At 34.3% G+C, this 15,394-nt stretch overlaps 3 pseudogenes; all 3 read right to left on the bottom strand.

Moving 5' to 3' along the window:
• Positions 1-10,638: 10,638 nt before the first annotated feature.
• On the bottom strand, positions 10,639-11,791 carry LOC143404371 (phosphoglycerate kinase 1 pseudogene; annotated as a pseudogene).
• Positions 10,639-12,316, bottom strand: LOC143404382 (phosphoglycerate kinase 1 pseudogene; annotated as a pseudogene).
• A 1,855-nt stretch (positions 12,317-14,171) lies between these two features.
• LOC143404393 (myosin regulatory light polypeptide 9 pseudogene) lies at positions 14,172-15,120 on the bottom strand (annotated as a pseudogene).
• Between the last annotated feature and the right edge of the window lie 274 nt (positions 15,121-15,394).

Consider the following 15,394-nt stretch of genomic DNA (forward strand, 5'->3'; position numbering starts at 1 on the left):
ATTTTGAGACAAAGTCTTTCTAAGGAGAACCTTGAACTTGCTATTCTCCTGTATCAGCTTCTTGAATAGCTATTCCCTCTATAATTGAGGACCCTTCTCAGAAGTCCTCATGATTCTAATATCCAAATTTTTGCATGCTACAAGATTTAAACCTAGGATCTCATCTGTTTTCCATTTACAGTCACCCCTTGTATAGATTTGCAGTTTGCCAACTTGAACCAACTAGCTTTCCGAGAATTCCCTTTCTTTTTCTTATTTTATTTTATTTAAATTTCTGTCCCTTTCTTATCTGTTTCTGGTTGTGCCTACTCCAAGAGAGATTCTTGGCTTGAGGGTAGAAGGGAAACAACAGATTTTGCAACACACACGTGGTTGTTTTTATGTTGGTTTACATGGCAGCTGTCAGGCCTGCAATTGTTCCACCTTCCCAGTAACCTTCAGGGTTTTCCATCTCCTGGGCCAGGTATTTCTGTAACTTCAGTTCTAAGGGCGCCAGCTTTTGCAGGACACCTACATTACCAAAGTCTGAGACAATCAGGACTGAGGCTGGTTCCAGTTTGTTTTCATTGAGTTCTTGTTCATACTTGCGTGTCAGTGTATTCTTTCTTTCCCTTAACTTTAATCTCTTCAGACTATCTGCCCTGTGTATTTCAAATTCCAGCATCAGACATGAAGATTGAGAGGAATTTATGAGCCAGCTTCCACAGATGCTTATGGGTAGGTCCCTGGAACAAATCCATGTTTATCTCCTAGAGGTACTGCTTCTTTGAACCATGACTGGTACACCTCTAGAAATCCTACCAAAGACTATGGCTTTTCATAACATCTGAGTGCTGAGAATCCCACACCTACATCACTAAACTTAACCACTCAACTTGTCTTCTAAGTTCCAGATCTGTATATCCAGTTGCTTCTCAGGCATCTCTATTTTACATATTTAATAAATAACTTTACCTTAACATGTTTTAAAGCAGAACATGTAGTTTCTAACCTGCCCTTTACTGCCTGTATCTGTAATCCTACTTCCATCTTCTCAATAAATGAAATGGTTAGGTCCCTCCTATGAATGGATTCCTGCTTCACATCAGTCTGAATAAAAGTCAAATCCTTCTAGCAGCCTATGAAGTCCTTTTGTCCAGGCTCCTATTATGTCTTCAACTTGATTCTTCTCTTTCTCACTCACCCTACTTGAGTCACCTTGATAATAATAGTTCTGCACCTGTTAAGCACACTCTGCCTGGTAAGCTCTTGACCGAGAAATCCATGTTTTACATAACTCTTTATTAGAAATCAAAAAGATAAGAAGATATAATTACTAAGATGTGAATACTACCTAGAATTAATCATACTTTATAATGCTTAGTATTAATTTCTTATATTTCAACTATCTACAAATATTTAGAGTGATATTTTACCTGGAACAAAACGTTTTCTATAAGTTTTATTTTTAAAAAAACTTTAACTATTTGAATGATAGATTACTTTTTTTCTCTTAAAAGAAAACTACCTCTTGTCAGATATTTCTGAAAATAATCCTACAAAAAACATAATTTTGGGGGGATTTAAGTAGCTTAAATAGTTCTTGTGTTATTCCTAATGTTTTATATTTTCAGAGGCATTGAAGAAGCTATAGAATGTCTCCTGGGTATTGCTGAAGTGAAATGTAGGTACCAGGGAACCCAATACCTCTTCATCTCCATTAATGGAGAGAATGACCTTTGCAGAAAGACAATATACCCTAAAAGAGAGCTAAGATCTCACAATCGATGTAAGAATAATCTTAGCTCATTGTCACATGATCGGAGTGTAAAGGAGTAAAAAATACTTTTGAAAAACAGGTGAAGAATTAAATCTGTAGAGAATATTTTTATAAGATCTGTATCTTAAAGAAATTTGTTCTCTAGGAATTTGGTCCTTTATAAAAAAAATTCATTAAGAGGCTTTTAAAAAACATTAATGATGTTTCTTCTGGTTCAATCTATACTCCCTTATTAAAAACGAAAGCATACATGCATCTCAAAATGTGATAAGCATTTACTAAAGAGGAAAAGAAAGAATGACTGAGTGGGAGGTAGGAAAGGAGGGGGAAAGTGCTGGAGAGTGATATTGACCAAATTATATTGTTATATGGTGTATTGTGTGTATGTATGTACAAATACATAACAACAAATTCCATTAGTATGTACAACTGTGATGCCCCCCAATTTTTTTAAAAAAAGAAATAATGAGTGAAAGAAAACATTTCAAATACTTCAAGTCAAAATTTGGTTATTATTACTGGAAATTATTAAACACAAAATTTGAGAGATGATGGATATATTCACTATCTTGATTACACTGATAATTTTATGAATATATATACATATATATATAATAATAAAACTACACATAGTAAATATGTGTATATCATTGCATATCACTTATACCTCAGTAAAAATTAAAATTAATAATTCAAATATTAGGTGTACATTTTGAACTTAATATTTTCTAGAATTATAAAGATGAATATTACAGAAATTTTTTGAAAGGAAAATCATGTTAAATCAACTTGTTCTGTTCTAAAACTTGGCTTTCCCACAACATGCTATATTTTCTCCTTTCAGAAGAAAATCCAAAGCAACAAAATGTCAGCAACAGACTCTCGTGCATTTCAGATGTTCATCTTTAACATCTATGTATATGTTCCATCAATCAAAAAAATCATACCGTCATTTAAATTTTGAGTGAATATCATAAACCAGTTCTTCAAAGCAAAGCTTACTTTTTATGTCATAATTATATCACCTATAAGATTGAAATCCCCCTAAGTGAGGCATATTTTAAAGAAAAATTTTCAAAAGCCATTTCATATTATCTGAGTATACTCCTTTTCAGCATTTACCTATACTTTAAATAACTGTTATGAAATAATTTATCACTTGAGAGATACTTTCCATTTTAAAAAACTTCCAATTAGATATTTGTAATATTTTGAAGAATTAAAAATAAAAAGGCATCTTTAGGATTTATATAAGTTAAGCTTAATATAAATATTTATATAAGATAGCTTAATCGTGTTTATCTTGACTATTTTTATGATTATATTTAGATTGCTTCTCTCTAAAACCAGGATTATAGCCCAGGCAGTTTGCTGTTAACTTTTATAGGTAGACTTAAGCTAAGTTGTGACTAAAGTTATGTCTGACTTAATAATTTTTTGTTCTCATAAATAAAATATTAATCTCTTATAAAAATCATTAGTGATTGTATATTCGACACTATTGTAAGTTGTGTGCTAATCCGGCCATTGAAGAAGTTTTATTGAAGTATGCTTCAACAGTAAGTCAATCCTCACAGAATAAATCCCGAAAAGAGTTATATTAAGGAGCAAATAATATATGCATGCAAGTGCACACTGTTTTTCTTTAAAAATTTGATGAAATTCTTAAAATCCAGTTATTAAGTTGAATTATATAAAATAATCACATTTTTGGAATTTAGACAATTTAAAATTATTATTTAACTAATGGTCTACAGTTCTTTTCATCTCTAATTTGGAAGGCAATAAATTATTTTTCTATTAATAAGAAATATATTGGTCTCTCCTTTTTCACTCATAAGCGAAGAAAAGCTAGAATTGCAAATAGTACAACTTTTTAAAGAAAGCTAACATAATTACAAAATTCGTTTTAGTACTTTGATTTAGTCTTTGTAATCATACCTTTATAAAGATCTTTATTTCCAAATAGGAAAGATCCCATTATTTATATTATTTTTTTTTCTACTACAGTCAATATACAGTAAATGTTGTAATAACTCTTCTGTATATTAATAATTTCTTCTTTTTTAAATATTTTTTATTAATGCTGGGAGCTGTGTCACATGCCTGTAATCCCAGCAGCTTGGGAGGCTGAGACAGGACGATTGCAAGTTCAGGGACAGCCTCAGCAAAAGTGAGGTGCTAAGCAACTCAGGGAGACCCTGTCTCTGAATATAATACAAAATAGGACTGAGGATGTGGCTCAGTGGTCGAGTGCTCCTGAATTCCATCCCCGATACCCCTCCCAAAAATATTCTTATTCACACAAACTATTGTGACTATAAAAGGTTTAAAAGGCTATTCTTTGATTAGTTGTATACAACTTTATTTTTTTATTTGTTTGTTTATTTATTATATCAGGAAGATACCAAAAGAATTGACTTTTTATATCTTAAAATAAAAAGCTTTCTAAATATCCATTAAGTTTGCAATGAAAAATATATCCAGTTCTCTTCCTTACATACCCATTCTTTCTGGAGGTGATGCTCAATGGACACCTTTATTCATCTTCCAGACTCTATAATTAGGCATGCCTACAACCACTGATTTTTAAAGATTTTAGCATGCTAAACTGAGTAATCATTATTCATTCTCCTCACATTCAGTCATCCTTGTTGTCTTTTCTACTGCTCTTTTAAAATATCAGGGCCTAATAAAACTTGACATGTCATTATTTTAGAATATTAGCCTGTCATTTAAAATCATGTTTTGGGTAAGCGCATTTAACAACATGACAAAACAATAGAAGTAGTATTAGGTGAGAATATTTGTATGATGCATACAAAAATGTCTTTTTATAAATAGAGTTTAACAATATGTGGCTAAGGAAAATGATTTACATAATTTTAAATCTTTCTCTTATACTATTCAATATTCTTTGAAATAAGCATATATTGCACGCACACCTTGAGTATATTTTCACCAAAGGATATTTTCATGTGATTGTCATTTTGTCTTTAATATGGTTTTTAATGTTTGAAACTAGATTCCTTCTATTTGCAGTTTTGTTTTGGGGCTTTCAGATATTCTATTCCCCCTGCATAAATCATCACTTTATGAAAGATAACTGGGCTGAAGTTAAGCTGTAGATCGCAAACTAAATCTGACAGTCCATACTAGTAAGCTAAGAGAGTTTTTTTTTTTTTTTTTTTTTTTTTTTTACATTTTTAAACAGTGGAAAAGGATTAAAAGAAGAATATTTTGGATGACATGTTAAAATTAAATGTTGGTGTTCATAAATAAAATATTATTGGAACATAGCCACACCCATTTGCTTACATATTATCTGACTGCTTTTGCTCTACAACTTCAGGGTTGAGCAATTCAAACAGAAATGCATGGCTCACAAAGCCTAAAATATTTAGTGTTAGTCCATTTATTGAAAATTTTCTGATCTTTTTTTAATAATCTTTGCTTCTCATATTGTAAGTGCATACAGATCATAAGAGGAAGCTCATAAAATGCAGATTCTGATTTGGGGCCTAAAAAGTCTGCATTTTAAACAAGCTCCAGAGGATGTCAATGCTGCTATCCCATGAACCACAATCTAGGTGGTAAAGGCATAGATAGCCACATTAATTTAATATGCAAAAAGTACTAGTTATTAAAATCCATCATTCCCAGGACATTTTCCAATATGAGAGAAAGAGAGATCTCACATCACCCTTTAACTGAAAATCAATAAAAATAAATCTTCACAGATTATAAGGAAAAATATATAATAAGTGAAATGATTGGAACGCATTGATCTCTAGCATATTTTTAGTAGAAAATTTCTGTTTCACCACGCAAAAAGATTTTAATACACTGATATATAAAGTGCATTGAAATTTTCTAATACAGCAATTCACATAATAATCAAAAGATAAAACATGGTATATTTCTACAAAGGTATAAAGTTTTCTGTTGTAGCAATAAATAAACATATAAAATCTATAACAATTATTAGATTATAATTATTAGTTCTTTTCACTGTTTGAGAACATTTTTTTCCAAACTATTTTACAAAATAAAAATGACAAAAAGTAACTGGGATAACTTCTAATTGTACTGTGTTGTATGCTATAGCAGTAGCTCTAGGCCATTTTCTCATCAATGATAGACAAAGTAGGCTATTGTGTTAGAAAAGCTTTCTAGAGAGAAACTACAGAGTTGCAAACTCTGTTTAGATTCTCTCCACTTTCTAAATTACTTTCTTTTCCCTTAGGCTGGTATGCTAAGGATGAGTTTGTGATTACTTCTCTTTGGGAGGTCCCTTTGTCCTTATAAGATCTAGTAAAACCAGAAAAAGAAGGCCTGACATGGCCAGTTTATAATAGCTTTCTCTAAGGCTTAGAAGAAAGGTTCTTTTACTTGAGTCAGTATTCCTTGTCTCTTGTTAACTGAGAAGGTTGTTCTAAGGAACAAGATTAAGAAAGAGGTCAGTAAAGATTTCAGTTTAGATCGTAAACCAGAGGGACAGTAGAAATTTTGTAGTATTTGGAGATCATAAAAGCAAATATATCAAGAAATACATAAATTCATATTTCCATTTAACTGTAGTCACTTTCCTGGAAGTTTTGGTATATTTTTAAAACATGAAAAAATAAATTGTTTATATGTAAAATAGAATGAGATTCTAGGTTCAGATTAATTATAAATATTTCAATCATATGAATGTTAAGAAAGATATTTCAGTTATGTAAATATTTTTTTCTTGTGCCAAATATCCTTGTATTATGAGATGGTTACCATCCCTGGGTTGTCAACCATTAATGACCTAGCACATCCCCCAGCAATTGTTAAACCAAAAACACCCCCATAGTCCACAAAAACCTCTGATGATACAAAACTCATTAAGAACCTATGTTGTGGAGCAAAGAATCAGAACTGGTAATAACAATAATAATAACTAGGTTTCCAGGATACATCCCATTAACTCTTCTAGCAACAACTTTATACATGGTTACTTCCATTAAGCCACATTTTTAAATAATTTCAAAAGTACCAATATATATATAATTAAGTATTAATACGGGCCTATTACCTACCTGTTCAATTAATTTCAAACATTTGTGCTAGCATCTCAGTCTTAAGTACCAACTTAATTTTTAACATGGCTTATAGCTCATTTTGTTCACTTACTCATTCGACATCTATGAAGCACATTTCCATACTTAGCACAATGACTAGCATTTCCTCAATCTGTTTCAGCCTTTAAATTCATGAAGGATTATTTGATTATGTTGTATATGGAAGTAAAATTCTACTCCTTTTTTAGCTTAATGAATTTGTTCTAATTTTATAAATCTGTCAATATGACTTTCAATTTATTTCCATTAATTCTGAGAAAATGATACATTCCATGTGCTCGAAATTCTTATACACAAGAACACTGTTCAAGTGCAATTGGTATCTGGTTTTATTTCTTTACATTTTGAATAGATTTGTTTTTGAAGACCTGGATTAAATTTCCACTATACATGAGACACCTGAATGGGTAGCATAAGAAACCGATTATACTACTTTTCTTTACAGAATGTTGTATTTTCTGGGAAATAAGCCAGATACTGATCTAACTCATCTCTAGTACTTCCAATACTTTACCACATATTGCCTTGCAAAATCTTCCACAAACAGTAATAAAATATGTTCTTCCTCAATAACTTGATTTTCATTTAAATATATTTATAGATCCTAACATTCATTCAGAAATATCTGAGTTAGAAGTTTTAATTCCTTTTAATTCAACTCCTAAAATGTGACCAAAGATTTTTTTTTTAAAGTTACCATTCTTATTGTGCTTAATTTTTTCTCTCTTTTCTTTTTCCTTCACATTAAAATAAATCAAAAAGAGTCCCAGGGCAAGGGTGGATTCTAAATGAAGATTTAGAATAAATTTTTTCCACTTTTTTCAAATTCAGATGGGATCCCAGGCTGATTCATAAGTCTAAAAGCGGTACAGAATTATTTTTTGCTTTTTTAAGTCAGAAGTCACTTCAACAATTTTAAGAGCATTTTAAATGACTACTTTGACAACCTGGAAATGGAAACAGCTGGACTGGTTAAAAGGTGGTGATTCACTGTGAGTCATAGACCCACACCCAGATGGAAACTACAAACCCTGAAGGCTTCAGAAATCCTGAGAGCCAGGAATCCCCTCTAGGGATCCCCCAGTGTCTCTGGACTGGCCCAAGTTTCAGAGAGTGTTTCTAGAGCCTCTTTGTCTTTCCAGGGTTCCCCATCATTTTCTGCAGAATATACTGTAATAAGTATTGTACATTTCTAACAACTACTGGAGAGTATGAGTAATTGCAGAATAAATTAAGTTATGCCTAGTACACAGTTGACATGACTCAACCCCAGAGAAAACAACAACCCACCTATTCTTTCCTTTAGTGTGGAAGTCTGGAGGATTCCAGATATTTCTGGAATCCCCACTGGCTGCAGTAGTATTTCATGCTTCAAGTGCAGGCAAAAAAAACTTAATGAAGTACAACATACAGGATATATAGCACATTTCCCTGCCCAACTCAGTACACTTAATAAAAACAATGGCTAAGAATGGCTAGTGTTTACTCTGGCCAGGAATTCTATAAAACATCCTTTAGGCTTGCTTGACTCCCCATGATTATTATATAATTCCTCTGTGAAGTGGATGTTGTTATTATTCCTATGGTCACGCAGCTTATAATAGGTGGGGCCAAAATGTAAATCAATACAAGATCTTTTACTTCAGAACTCAAGTTCTTTCCAATGATGATTAAAAATAAATTGTACATTTTTCCTGAATAACTGCTTTAAATTTCAAGAAAGTAAAAGCATCATAATATATTCAACAAACATACATTAAGCAAAACTGTGTTGAAGCGCTGTTCTAGTTCCTGAAAATTCAATAGTAAGTAAGAGACAACTAATGGAGGTTATGTTCTCATGAAGGTACAAGGACAATTAAAAAATGAGTAAAATAAATTTTATAAGTGCAATTCAAAATAATATCAGAGAAAAATTAGATTGTCAAAATGACAAAATTTAAATCCAATGAACAGTAAAGATCTTCCCCCAAGAAGTTGATGATAAATCAACCTCTGAAGGAGATTAGGGAGAGCAACCTTCCATCCTTCACTTAACCCAACCCTTCACCCCTGGGGAAAGACTCTGAGGTACCTGGGAGTTTGCTAGACTAATCTAAGAACAGCAAGAAGAGTGGACTGTAGTGAATGGGGAACAAGGGAGAGGAGGTAAAGATGAGACCTGAGAGATGAGGAGACAGGGAAGTGGAGAGGAGAGTCTACTCAGATAAGAATAAATGTGATTGTGTTTTTAAGCAAAGAGGTAGGTATATTTTATGATTTGTGTTTGTGAAAGGAGTTCTCTGACTTTTGCACTGAAATGGACTACCTGAGAGAACTATTGGAAAACTGTTACTAAACTCTGGAAAAACATGACGTTGGCTCGAACTAGAGAGTATTAAAAGGGGAAATGTTTTGGATTCTGGACATATTTTGGAACTGACAGAATTTGCTCTAAGCTGAATATGGGTTATAAGGTAAATAACTAAGTTAAGCATGAGTGTATGGATGAAACAGAGATATATTAGCTGAGATATGTAAAGTGATAGGGATAACAGATGTAGGTTTTTGCTAAGTAAACACGATACAGGAAACAAGGAAGTTAAAAGAGTATGCAGAAGACTGATCCTAATGATGGATCATAGGTTGAAAGTGGGTAACAGAGGAATTATAAAATAAAGGAGGGCTGAGAGGTCAGATTGTAGGGCTGTTGGAGTCAGTACTGAAGAAATGATTAATTTAATCAACATAAACGCTGGTTGTCTCAAGTAAAAATACTTAACTAGAATGCACGCTAGCACAGTTTGGAACAAAGGCTAATTCCTAGGACTATCATATATTGTATCTCAGTATTACCTTTAATACTGAGATTTCTTGAAATTTCTTATTTCAGAATGACATTGTTTTCTAAATATCTAAAAATTAAAGCCTTCAACACATAATATTTGAGAACTTAGTATCTAGCTACTTGGAATATATTTGAGAATTTTTAAACTAAAACATATTGCCCCCTGTTAGCAATCAAATTACACCTTCTGGGCCACAAACCATTGAATTATAAAAGGATTTAAAAATTAGTACAGAGATTTAAAGGTTAAATTATAAATCCCTCTCATTACTTTTAAATGGAAAGTACTGAACATGGAACATGCACTGAAATTTTAAACTTTTTAATAAGTGGCGATCTTTTATCAACTAGTTTTACAAATTCTACTTAATTCTTAAAAAGCACATTATGGTGGAATTATATTTTCCTAAAGTATTTATTTTAAATGAAGTAATGTGAGTAGTTGATACTCACATCATACAGTTATTTGATTCCTAAATCTCTCATAAATTAATGAGGCACTGACAATTTGCATAGAAGTTTTCTACTATAGATCACTGAACTTTTCGATTTGCTGTGATTCCTTGAAGAGTTTGGAATATGTACTCATATGAACTCCTGTTCTTCAGGGAGGAGATTTTATTTATGTAAACATCTGCATGCTCAATTTCCTTAACAGAAATGTGTGGGTTTCTCTCTTTTAAACATTTTTTTATAAACCTAATTAATAATGTAGAATTTATATGGCCATTATTTGTTTTTAATAGAGTCTCCATTGAATAATTTTGGAGCTTATACTTTATATTTCTATTATTCTTTCTTCAAATAGATTTCATTTCTCACCCTATACTAATTTATTAATGATGGGAACATATTTAAACGGCAGTATATATTTTGTTTTTGCCATATATTTTGCCTATATTTTTTGCCTATATTTTCTTTTTTTTTCCAGTTTCAATGGACATGTTTATTGATCATTTAATAGTTCATCAATTGCTTCTCCCTAAAACTGGTATTTCATCTTGTTTCCATGCCGAGTAGTGAACAGTGACAAGCTAATCAAAATAAGCTACTTCAAAAAGAGAACAAAGCTAACACAGCTCACTTTGTTTTAACAGGCAAAATATTAATAGATGCACTCTAGAATGCACAATGGTTTAATCACTAAGAAATTTAAATGAGATCTTGAAGAATATAGGCAAATCCAGGGTGCAGTAAAGATGAGCTGAGATGCTGTGCAACTGTTTAAGGGTTCCTGGTGCTACCTCTCTTGGCCACTAGCTGAATCTTGATGTGGGGGGAGGTTTTAGCTAATGCCAAGTGGAGATGCGAAAAATGCTAAGATGACTTAGGGGCCGTGCACAGGAACCAAAAGGCAGGAAAGTACTAAACATTGCTGAGAGCATCCACCCCAGGAAGGACTTTACCTTCCAGGAGCTCCAAACTAGCACCACCACCAGTGCTCACATGGCTGACTTTATCCTCTGTGTTCCATTTGGCACAGCAAGTGGCAGTGTCTCCACCACCAATGATAGTGATGCAGCCCCTGGCAGTGGCTTTCAACACCTCGTCCATGAGTGCTTTGGTTCCCTGGGCAAAAGCTTCCCATTCAAAGACACCCACAGGTCCATTCCATACAATTTGCTTAGCCCGACCAACAGCCTCAGCATACTTCTTGCTGCTCTCAGGGCCACAGTCCAAGCCCATCCAGCCAGCAGGTATTCCAGAGGCCACAGTGGCCTGGCCAGTCTTGGCATTCTCATTAAACTTGTCAGCAGTGACAAAATCAACAGGCAAAGTAATCTTCACACCATTCTTCTCAGCTTTGGACATAAGATCTTTGACAATCTTGGATCCCTCTTCACCAAACAGAGAAGTGCCAATCTCCATGTTGTTGAGCACCTTAAGGAAGGTAAAAGCCATTCCACCACCAATAATCATCTCATTCACTTTGTCCAGCATATTATTGATCAACTGGATCTTGTCTGCAACTTTAGCTCCACCTAAGATGGCCAGGAAAGGTCGCTCTGGGCTCTCCAAGGCTTTGGCAAAATAGTTCAACTCCTTCTTCATCAAAAAACCACCAGCCTTCTGTGGAAGATTGACTCCCACCATGGAGCTGTGGGCTCGATGAGCAGTGCCGAAAGCATCATTCACATAGACATCCCCTAGTTTGGAAAGTGACGCTCAGAAAGCTTCTGCTTTAGCTGGTTCAGCTTTAACCTTGTTCCCAGAAGCATCTTTTCCCTTCCCTTCTTCCTCAACATGAAAGTGAAGATTCTCCAGCAGGATAACAGGCCCAGCTGGTGGATTGGCACAAGATTTCTCTACTTCTGGGCCCACACAGTCCCTCAAGAACAGAACATCCTTGCCCAGCAAAGATTTTAGTTCTGCAGCAACTGGTTCTAAGGAGTACTTGTCAGGCATGGGAACACCATCAGGCAGGCCGAGGTGGCTCATAAGGACAACTGACTTGGCTCCATTGTCCAAGCAGAATTTGATGCTTGGGACAGCAGCCTTAATCCTCTGATTGTTCGTTCTCTGGTTATTCTTCATAGGAACATTGAAGTCCACTCTCATAATGACCCTCTTCCCTTTAACGTCCAGCTTGTCCAGAGTCAGCTTGGTAGACAGCAACATTTTGGCAATAAGGCGAGGGCGAGAGGTTGGAGACTGAGAGAAGGATAATGCGACGGACGCGCTGTCCAGACGCGTTCAGAATCTGCCTATATTTTCTAGGAATATTTATGTATAGGAGTGAAGATTATACACATAAATTATAATATTTGTGATTTGTCAAAGTATGTGGAATTTTTTTCTTTACCCTTAATTGTTATAAAGGGCAGTAGGACATTTTATATTGACAGAGCTGATCTCATTGAGTGGGGGAATACATTATCCACACATGTTTACATTTAAGATACCACATAGCTCACCTTTCCAAAATATGGCTGTCCCAACCCACTGAAATACATACCATTAAGCCCATTTCTAATATGTATTCCTTCACTGACTTCAGTTAGTGTGTCTACTAATTTCACTGGAGCAGAATAGTGAATTCCTGATTTTAGTGACTTAAGGCATGAATTGGAAAGTCTGAAAGTGAAGACATTTAACTTAAATAAAATAATAGGTAAATTAGAGTTTATTGATTGCCCAGGATATCAATCCCTTCTGGGAAAGAAGTTAGTGAGGAATGTGGAGGTGGATCAGAGAAGTTTCCAAGCTAAAGAGAGACAAGTATTTACAGTGGAAGGGGGAAAGCTTGATGAAGCTGGATATGTAGGAAAGGATAAGATTAGATAGTCTTTGGATAATCTGCCAAAAGCATTGATATTATCTTCCATGTAATGAAAAAACTTGAGTTTAAAGTGGAGGAGAATATGTTTGGGGTTGTATTTTACATAAATCACATTGGTAGCTTGGAGGAGGATATATTTGACAAGAGGGACTTTGGTAATAGAAGATTGTTGCAAAGATCCAGGAAAAATAACAGATGATTATGAGGAAAGCAGAAATAGTGATTAAGAAAAGTGACTGTATTTATGATGATGTAAGAGATAAAGTCAGTAAGTTCTGTTCATCATTATTTAGAGGTAGGAAATAAGCCAAAAGAATAAGAAGGAGAAGGAGGAGGAGGAGGAGCAGGAGGGGGAACTGACTGGTAGACTAATGGTACAGAATAGAGGACACAGAGACTAACCCACAAAATTACAACTATCTTATATTAGACAAAGGCGCCAAGAACATGCATTGGAGTAAAGATAGCCTCTTTAACAAATGGTGCTGGGAAAACTGGAAATCCGTGTACAACAAAATGAAATTAAATCCCTGTCTCTAACCATGCCCAAAACTCAACTCAAAGTGGATCAAAGACCTAGGAATAAAACCAGAGACTCTGCATCTATTAGAAGAAAAAGTAGGTCCTAATCTTCATCATGTGGGATTAGGACCCAACTTCCTTTTTTTTTTTTTTTTTTTTTACAATAAAAAATACTATATTGTATTTTAAACAGCTTGAAATACAACACAGAAATCTGTCTTTTGATAAAAGCATTCCATAGACTCTTTTGAGCTAAAATAGTTTTTAAAAATAGGACAAATGAAAATTATGCTCAGTGACCTAGTCTATTTTTAAATGGCATAAAATAATGTACAAAAACTTAGAAGATAAAGTGAGGACACATAAAACAGATACATCAAACTTAAGAACTTAAAGTTACTATAGTGTCACTATATACAAATTCCTACAGGAAATTATTTTAAAAACTGGAAGACAAAGTGAAGGAAACCTGATTAGGGCAGTTAAAATTATACTTCCTTGGGAGGAGAAAAACGAATGTAGAGAAGATAGGACTGTTAGGAAAACCAAAGGGAGTACAAGAGGGGTCTGACAAGCCTATCATTTTTTGGGATTTACCTCTTCCAACTTTCTTTGAAACATAAAACTAAAACTAACAAAAGCCAATTTTGGTAAATAATAAGTTAAAACAAGTCAGTATTTTATCATAAAGTTTAATCATGGTTCAGAAAAAATTGAGTGAATAACTTTCTCTGAAAAAATATATTGACTCTGTGTAGACTGCAGTTATTGGGGGGTGAGGGCAATGGTAACTTAAATTACCCAATTTTCTATTCTGAAAATGACAAAAAGTCCCATTTCCAGTCTGATTATAAAGATACATGAGCCTCAAAATGGCTGAGAATAAATACAAAACAAGAAAGGCAAAAGCTATAAAGCTAAAAGGCATGCAATAGGCTCTAAGAGAAAAATCTCAGAAATACCCAAAGTGGCAACAAGGAACATTTGGCTGGAATTTGAAGATCTTTTCAGTCATCTTTGTCTTTTGCTCCATGTTTAAGGATGCGCGTGAACTCAATGTAATTGAAATTCCCCTTTTTGTCAATAGGGGCTTCTCTGTACAGCTCGTCCACTTCCTCATCTGTAAACCGATCACCCATGGTGGTCAGCAGCTCTCTCAGGTAATCCTCCTGAATGGTGCCAGTAGCTTCTTCATCAAAGCAAGCAAAAGCATTTCTAATGACATCTTCAGGATCTGTGCCATTTAACTTCTCACCAAACATGGTGAGGAACATGGTGAAATTGATGGGTCCTGGAGCCTCATTCATCATGGCATCCAGGTATTCATCAGTGGGATTCTTCCCCAGTGAGGCAAGCATATCATGCAAATCTTCCTTGTCAATGAAACCATCTCTGTTCTGGTCAATCATGTTGAAGGCCTCTTTGAATTCCTGAATCTGTGATTGGTCAAACATGGCAAATACATTGGATGTTGCGCGTTGAGGGCGCTTCTTGGTGGTCTTGGTCTTTGCCCTTTTGCTCCACATGGTGGTGGTTGAATCCCTACACAGCCACGAGAACCAAGCACCTTAGCGAATCCCTCGCTGCCTCTATCACCACCTTTCTGCCCCAGAGCCTGTGAAAACCCCCAACTTCCTTAATAAGACTCCTATAGTGCAAAAATTAAAACCAAGAATCAATAAATGGGATGGATTCAAATAAAAAGTTTCTTCTCAGCAAAAAAAAAAAAAAAAAAAAAAAAGGAAGAAGAAGAAGAAGAAGAAGAAGAAGAAGAAGAAGAAGAAGAAGAAGAAGAACAACAACAACAACAAGAAGAACAAGAAGAAGAACAAGAAGAAGAAGAAGAATCTGTGAGGTGAATAGAGAGCCTACATCTTGGGAACAAATCTTTACCC

The sequence above is a fragment of the Callospermophilus lateralis genome, chromosome 1 (genome assembly GCF_048772815.1).
Source record: "Callospermophilus lateralis isolate mCalLat2 chromosome 1, mCalLat2.hap1, whole genome shotgun sequence".
Taxonomy (NCBI): Eukaryota; Metazoa; Chordata; class Mammalia; order Rodentia; family Sciuridae; genus Callospermophilus; species Callospermophilus lateralis.